We start from the raw sequence: 7,810 nt of genomic DNA, 5'->3' as shown, positions 1-7,810 counted from the left end.
CCGGCTTACAGCCCGCTGAGCCGTCTGTAGCCTCCAGCTTACAGCCTGCTGAGCCGTCTGTAGCCTCCATCTTACAGCCCGCTGAGCCGTCTGTAGCCTCCATCTTACAGCCCGCTGAGCCGTCTGTAGCCTCCGGCTTACAGCCCGCTGAGCCGTCTGTAGCCTCCGGCTTACAGCCCGCTGAGCCGTCTGTAGCCTCCGGCTTACGGCCCGCTGAGCCGTCTGTAGCCTCCGGCTTACAGCCCGCTGAGCCGTCTGTAGCCTCCGGCTTACAGCCCGCTGAGCCGTCTGTAGCCTCCGGCTTACGGCCCGCTGAGCCGTCTGTAGCCTCCGGCTTACGGCCCGCTGAGCCGTCTGTAGCCTCCATCTTACAGCCCGCTGAGCCGTCTGTAGCCTCCGGCTTACGGCCCGCTGAGCCGTCTGTAGCCTCCATCTTACGGCCCGATGAGCCGTCTGTAGCCTCAGCTTACGGCCCCTGAGCCGTCTGTAGCCTCCGGCTTACGGCCCCTGAGCCGTCTGTACCTCCGCTTACGCCCGCTGAGCCGTCTGTAGCCTCCATCTTACGGCCCCTGGCCGTCTGTAGCCTCCTCTTACGCCCGCTGAGCCGTCTGTACCTCCATCTTACGACGGCCCGCTGAGCCGTCTGTAGCCTCCACCTTTACGGCCCGCTGACCGTCTTTAGCCTCCATCTTACGCCCGCTGACGGCTGTACCTCCTCTTACGCCCGCTGAGCCGTCTGTAGCCTCCGGCTTACGGCCCGCTGAGCCGTCTGTAGCCTCCGGCTTACGGCCCGCTGAGCCGTCTGTAGCCTCCGGCTTACGGCCCGCTGAGCCGTCTGTAGCCTCCGGCTTACAGCCTGCTGAGCCGTCTGTATGAAGGTAAATTTGGTGCAAAAGTGAGAGCGCGCAGATGTAATGTGAGCACTTGTAGAATATGACTTGAGAGCTTGTGAAAAAAAACTGTACTTGTGTTTATTTTGTTTTTTTTCTTCACTTGAGTCACTTTTCCAGTACAACCACAACTCAGTGATTCCAACCTCTGGAATCTGTCGCTGCAGCGTGCTCTCTCCATCACACAGCGGCGAGTCTGCGCTCTCGAGTTTTGCAACACTTCTTGCGATACATTTGGTGCAAAACTAATTTGTCCCTGTGGACTTAGTCTGTGGAGCTCTGAGCCAATAGGACGGCAGCTAGCTAGCTTTGGCTAACTAGCAGCCAGCCCCCTTCTACTGTAAATACCTTTTAATCATCTCAACACTTATAACAGTCCGACTGAAACACCGGCGGTGAGCTCCAGGTCCTCCAGCCGAAGACGGACCGCCGTCAGTGGGGCTCGGCCGGCGTGGAAACATCACTAGAAAGCTCCGCTGCCGACCTCGACGTGATCTGATCTACAGCGGGACACGGAGACCTCCAGACCCGGTAGCAGCGGCACGGCCCCCCCGGAGCCCACCGCCAGTGTTGGTGGAATAGCTGGTTTTGAAATCGCGATTGTATGAAGGGTGGAGCCTGTTTTCTTTGCTAGTCGTTTGGTCAGTGAAGAGAAGCTGGTGGCGAGCTCACTAGTGTGCAATGCTGGGAGGCATACACGTACCATGAGGAGTAAAACTCGTAGTACTGGTACTTTGCAACACTGACTGACAGAACTGTTTCTGCTTTTTCTTGTACAGATAAACAGACGATCACATGTAAGCCTGGAGATAATGTCACCTTCAAGTGCCTCAGCAATAATACACTGGACACGTTTGAGTGGCGCAAATCTGAAATGGACCATAACGAGTGTCTTTTAACGTGGAGAGAAGGCCGCACACTGAAATGCATCCAGGATCCGTCTTTTCATGGCAGAGTGGTCCGCAGCAATCAAAGCACGGACCGGAGCGCTTCTATCGTTCTGAAGAAAACCAACGGCAGCGACGCCGGAACATACGAAGTCGAGTGGCGAGTGGCAACGGGGGAAGCGAACCCGAAGTCATCTGCATCGTTGAGCTGAAGTTTGAAGGTGAGTTACCCGAGCTTAGAAGAGGAGACTCACTGAGACCTCTTACCTGTTTGTGTTATAGTAGTCCGGCTTACCAGAGGTGCAGAGTGGGTACATAAAGCCTGACGTAGCACGTGATGCTTAGGACGATTGGGATTGTTCTAGAGAAATGCAAACGAGTCCGCAGCAGATAAACTGACGACCTAACACACGCAGCCGACCTGGAAACTAGAGACAAAGCTGGTAGAGAAAACGTCTGGATGAACAGATCGGTGTAATGTTGAGTTCTGCCGTGGCACTAACCTTAACGTCTCTCCTACATTCTTTCAGACACTGGCCCTGATCATGTGGACACTTGGCCAGCTGGTGGTATAGCTGCAATGGTTGTCTTAGCCGCAGTCGTAGCTGTAGCCGTAGCTGCTGGGCTGATCTGTAAGTCATACAGTTTTCATTCATTTAGCTTTTTTTCACTTTTGATGCTTAACCTTTCAAGCCCTGTTCAGACCTAAGATTTGCAAACAAGACGATTTAAAACCACCTGCCAGCTTACGCCAACGAGACGAGACAGTGTATCATCTCCACAGAAACAAGTCTGTGTGCTTCTGTTCTTACTTCGGACTTTTTTTGTTGCTGGATATCATTTGTAGCATCTTAAATTATGAATGAGGATAGAGGTGATGAGATACTTTGTGCAGGTGCATTTCTGTGCAGGTTTGTCCCCCTCCTCATCCTTCCATTCTCATCTTCTTTCAGTTCAGTTTCGTTGTTATGGAAGGCGTCGTCCCTGCTCCGCCCCAGGTAGGCCAGGTGATGGTGTGGTGAAGGGGCAAAAACATAATTTTAAGGTTTTTTTGAGATGCTATAATTCAATTTTACTTATAGTGTCACATCATAACAGAAGTTATCACAAAACACTTTACTCTATAATTTACAGTGCAAGGAATGAGAGAACTTTTCCTTCCTTTTTAACAAATACTCCACTTGTGTGCCCACACTCCTTTTTATTTATTTATTTATTTATTTTTGTGTTTTGTGCAAAAAATACTAACAAACTAAATATAATAAAGAATAATATAGCACATGATACAACCTCACTCAACCAATCCAGACAATATTATGATATCGAAAACAAATGTAGTCTAAGTCTTTTTTTAAAACCAGTTTTTCCCTCGTTGTCCCGAATCCCAACTGGAAGATTGTTCCAATATACAATTGACCTATAAAACCCAGTCCTCTTCATACAGTCAGATTTAGGTAGTGGTAAAGAAATCTGTCGACTGTTCACCCTTCTTGTATAATGTGAATGCATTTCTGAACAATAAGTTATATTATCATAAAAAAATTTAGGAATCCCAGTATTAATAATTCCATGAAAATATCCTAACATATTAACAGATAGTCTATTCTTGACCTCCAACCAAGCAAGACGTTCATGCATCTCTGCAACCCTAGTTCTCCAAGAACAACCCAGAACCGGTCTCGCAGCCTTATTTTGTGCAACTTGTAATTTTTTTTAAACGACTGCTTGATGCCGCAGACCATACAACAGAACAATAATCCAAATGACACAAAGCCAATGAACAAACAACACGCCTAAACAACTGTAATTTTAAAAACTGTGCACATTTACGAACAACTGCCACCGCTCTACCCATTTTAGTAACAACATTGTTAATATGATCCGACCATGACAATGTGGAATCAAGCCATGACAATGAATCATGACATGCAGCAAAGCGCCACAGGTCGGGGTCCAACCCGGGTCTGCTGCATTGAGGAGTAGACCTCTACATATGGGTGCCGCTCTACCAACTGAGCTATCTGGGCTCACACCCCCAAATGTTTCCCTTGTGCATCTGAAACTCAAACTGCATCATTCACATCCACACACACACTAAACGGATCTTCCAGTTGTGCTCTCCATGTTTTGCCAAAACGCCGGTGCATTGCTCTGCCTTCTTTCGTATAAAATATGAAAGCCTTAATATGAAATATTTGGTTTTAAAATGTGAACTTAAAAGCAGTATAAAGTTGGGATATAACATTAAAAACTAACTGAGCTGGGAGGAAAATTAAAGTCATGGATGAGATGTAATACAGCTGGTCCCATCCTGGGGTCTAACAATTCTTCTAAGGACTTTCCAACAGGGGTAGGAAATGAGGGGAAAAACTAAATTTGGCTGCAGAAAGTTAGAACAGAATAGTAATTAATATGTAAATGAAATACTGAAAATGAGACGCGGTTATTGCCGTAGTCAAGGGGCTGAAATCGCTCCAAATTCAAAACAAAAATGTACAAAAAAAAAGCTAAATGTATTAACTGGTTTTGTTGTTAAAAGAAAACTGACGGGGCACCATGGAGACTCACCTGGTTGAGCATGTGAACGTGTAAAATATATGTTATAAAAAAATTAAGATACATAAGGACATGTACTGTACATGTCAGCACAATATTCCATAATGATTGGAAGTGATTCAAATAAGCAATTCCCATGTTCAAAAAGGAGTAGGAAGAAGTTCAGATGTACCAAGGCTCAGTCCTTACTGCAGCTTCCAGGTTCAAGTCTTCATCTGTCCTATCAAAACAAAACAAAAACTAGGACAGATGTTTGATGGATAATCTACTTTTTGGAGATCTTTATTACCTGCCTTGTGAACTCTCACCTTCTCTTCTCCCAGTAGAACCAAACAACCCAAACGCGCGAGAGGAAGTCGTTCCGCTGGAATAGAGCTGCTCCCAAACTGTCTAGGAAAAATGGTCTTCATCTTTAGTCTTTATGGCCAGTCTGGTGCCATTTTTAACCCTTGTATCGTTTACAGGTCAAATGGAGCCATTTCAGATTTTTACAAGAAAAAAAAATGGTACAAGTACATTTTATCTACCTGAAAATCAACAGCCTTACCTCATTTTCTTTGATAAAACCAAGTGCCACTTTGCTCGTTTGAAAGCCATGATGTCTCTCTCTGATGGGGGTGGCCAAATTTTCTGGGCGGGCAAAGGGAAGGTAACCCTGCTAACGCTAACTGGTCCCTATGTATAAACGTTAGATTATAAAAGATAGGTAACCCCGCAACGGCGATTTTGATCTTGTCCTCAGAATGAATGTTTTGGTAGGAACCAAAGTTTACATCGTATGTTTCTCCAGGACCAGCCAGTACGAAGGACGTCTATATTCTGATTGATTGCTGGCGTTAACCGTTGAACCACGTCATAGCTCTTTAACATAAAGTTGAAAAATGTCAACTCTTTGATTTACGCTCAAACGGCCAAAACGCGACAGCGACAGAGTTTACGCTCCTTGCAGCTGAGAGAAGCTTCCAGTGGAAATGAATCCGGTAACTTTAGACGCTCCAGTCGGTGGCGGTGTGAACGTATCGGTAATAGCCGCAGCGGCATGCAGCTTTCATGTCAGTGTTTTTACCCTTCAGAAGCTTTTATTTTGAGAATTGTGAGAAGAGAAAATTTTTTAGATCAAGGACCCCTTTACTGAGAGAGAGAGAGAGGTGGATCAGGGACCCCTGACTACATTTATTTATATATTTAAGTAGCATGTTTAACTGTCTTCAATAAAGCGTAGGGCTGTTCATATATAAGGAGTTTGCACTGAAAAGTGTTCAGATATGCTGCCTAAACACTGTGCCTTAGTAGAGAACGATGGAGAAACTGAACTAAGCCAAAGTCATTTCAAATCTATATTGAAATGATAGAGCATGAAATGTGTCAAACGTTTACTTAATTCGAAAACTATATAGGTGATGTTCTAAATGCACTTTATAAAGACATGCTACAAATATATAAAAGGGCACTCTCCAGATCTAACACATGAAGGATTGTTGACACGGTGCGATTCAGAGGGGGTTAGGACCTCAAATTTAGCTTTAGACCCCCATGGAGCTGCTAACCCAGCATTAAAAAGCATTAAGAAACAAGTAATGTCCCGAGAATGTAATGAGAGTGCAATACTAAATGAAGTTATATCAGGAAATGCTCTCACCTGCTGTAGCAACATTTCTATGCAATAATGTATTATGAACTGACCAAAGATGGCTGTTACAAACTGTTGAAATGTGAATAGACCTTTATGTATATTGTCCATGCTGTATTATTCTATCTTTTTAATGTATTTTGTATATGTCTGTGTCTTCTAAATCAGCCTTGAATCAAAAAATCTGATGGATTTTAACTTGCCAATAATTTCAATAAATTATTTTTTAAATCGAGTTGGAGTTTCCTCGTAAATGTGCACCGATGGAGACCTAACAAATGTGCTGACCATTTTCTACGGGAACACGCTGAAGCAGTGAATAGTTGCGGAGCGGAGCTATTTTAAAAATAAAATACCCAGATTTATGGTGATTTTGGCAGTCGTGACTTCTCAGATGTGTCTACAGCGAGACACGCGATCAGCATCGTGATATCATGACTTTGCATAAACATACATGCCCACTTTCTTAAGCCAAGTGGCGTGTAAACGATTAAAGATTTTTATAGGCATTGATAGCTCAACATACACAGCTTTGAATCTTCATGTATGTACAGTCAAAATGTTGGAATAATTACTTATCAAAGAATGGAGTTCTCTCAAAGTTTAATTTTACTTGCAAGTGGAGTCAGTTTTAAAGGACAGAAAAATGGCTGAAGATAGTCTTTAACAGATTTTTATAGGACAAAAGAAGAAACTTTCTTAAATCCGGTTAGACTCCACATGCGCTCTGTCCTCAGGGGCATTCTGTCTTAACCCTCATATTGTCCTTGGGTCAAATTTGACCCAGTTATTTGTTTTGCCACAAAAAAATGGGCCTTGGAAATACGATAAAAATATCAAAAAACTTTGGCAAAAACACCCATAACATTGAAAAAGTGACAAAAATGTCAGAAAAAGCGATAATGTTGAAAAATAAAGTGACCAATTTTTTTTCAGGGTTGACAGGAAGACAACACACGGGTTAAAGGCTCATTGGTGTTTTAAGCCCCCAACGTCGCCTTCCAGGCAGCTAACCCTAAGCACAACCATTGCGGCGCTGCCTTTAAGGCGACGTTGGGGGCTTAAAACACTGTCTTAAAGCATGGTTGAGAAATTTGAAGATTTAGATTTATGAATATATTTACCTAATAACACAAGGTTAATACTTTTTTTGTAATTCCTCTTTGTAGTCAGAACCAGTGACGCCACTCTTACAGTCTTCTTCAACATGTCCCATCGTTTTGTATAACAGAAATTATTCCGCGTTTGAACAAAGCCTCGTGGAATAATAGAAAAAGCTAGCCTAGAAATCTAGACGCGCCCTAGCGGCAGCAAGTGTGATTTCCAGCCAGCGTCGTCTAGCAACTCCCAGATGGCCTGCGAGCTCTAGTCAGGCCAATCACATCGTGTATAGAGGCAGTGGGCGGGCTTAACGTAAGACGGCGAAGTTGCGAGGGTTCTGCGTGAATTCCCTGCTCCTTGAAAACAAAGATGGCTGCCGCTGCTCTGGTTGGTTGGAGCGCTATCCAATTGCGTGCAGAGGGAATTTGAAAGACAACCGTTTACCCCGCCCCTCGGATTGAGCCCAGCCAATGGGGAGTTCCCTGACCCCACATCTGGATGTGGGTCTGGCTGGTCAGGCTAGCAAAAAAAAAAAAAAAAACTACATTTGGCATCAATCGCTGTGAATTGTTGGTGTAGTGGCGAATTGTCCTCCGATTGAATAAAACAAACTAAAAACTCAATTTACAACAGCCACTGAAGCACCGAAGGAGTGAATCTTACGCAGAGATAAAAACTTTGATTGTCCAGGCAGAGATATGGCGTTCTGTCAGGTTTATTGATCCATTTTCTTGGCAAACAAACAT

The sequence above is a fragment of the Etheostoma spectabile genome, chromosome 9 (genome assembly GCF_008692095.1).
Source record: "Etheostoma spectabile isolate EspeVRDwgs_2016 chromosome 9, UIUC_Espe_1.0, whole genome shotgun sequence".
In the NCBI taxonomy this organism is placed as follows: Eukaryota; Metazoa; Chordata; class Actinopteri; order Perciformes; family Percidae; genus Etheostoma; species Etheostoma spectabile.
Note: the sequence above shows the minus strand (reverse complement) of the source record.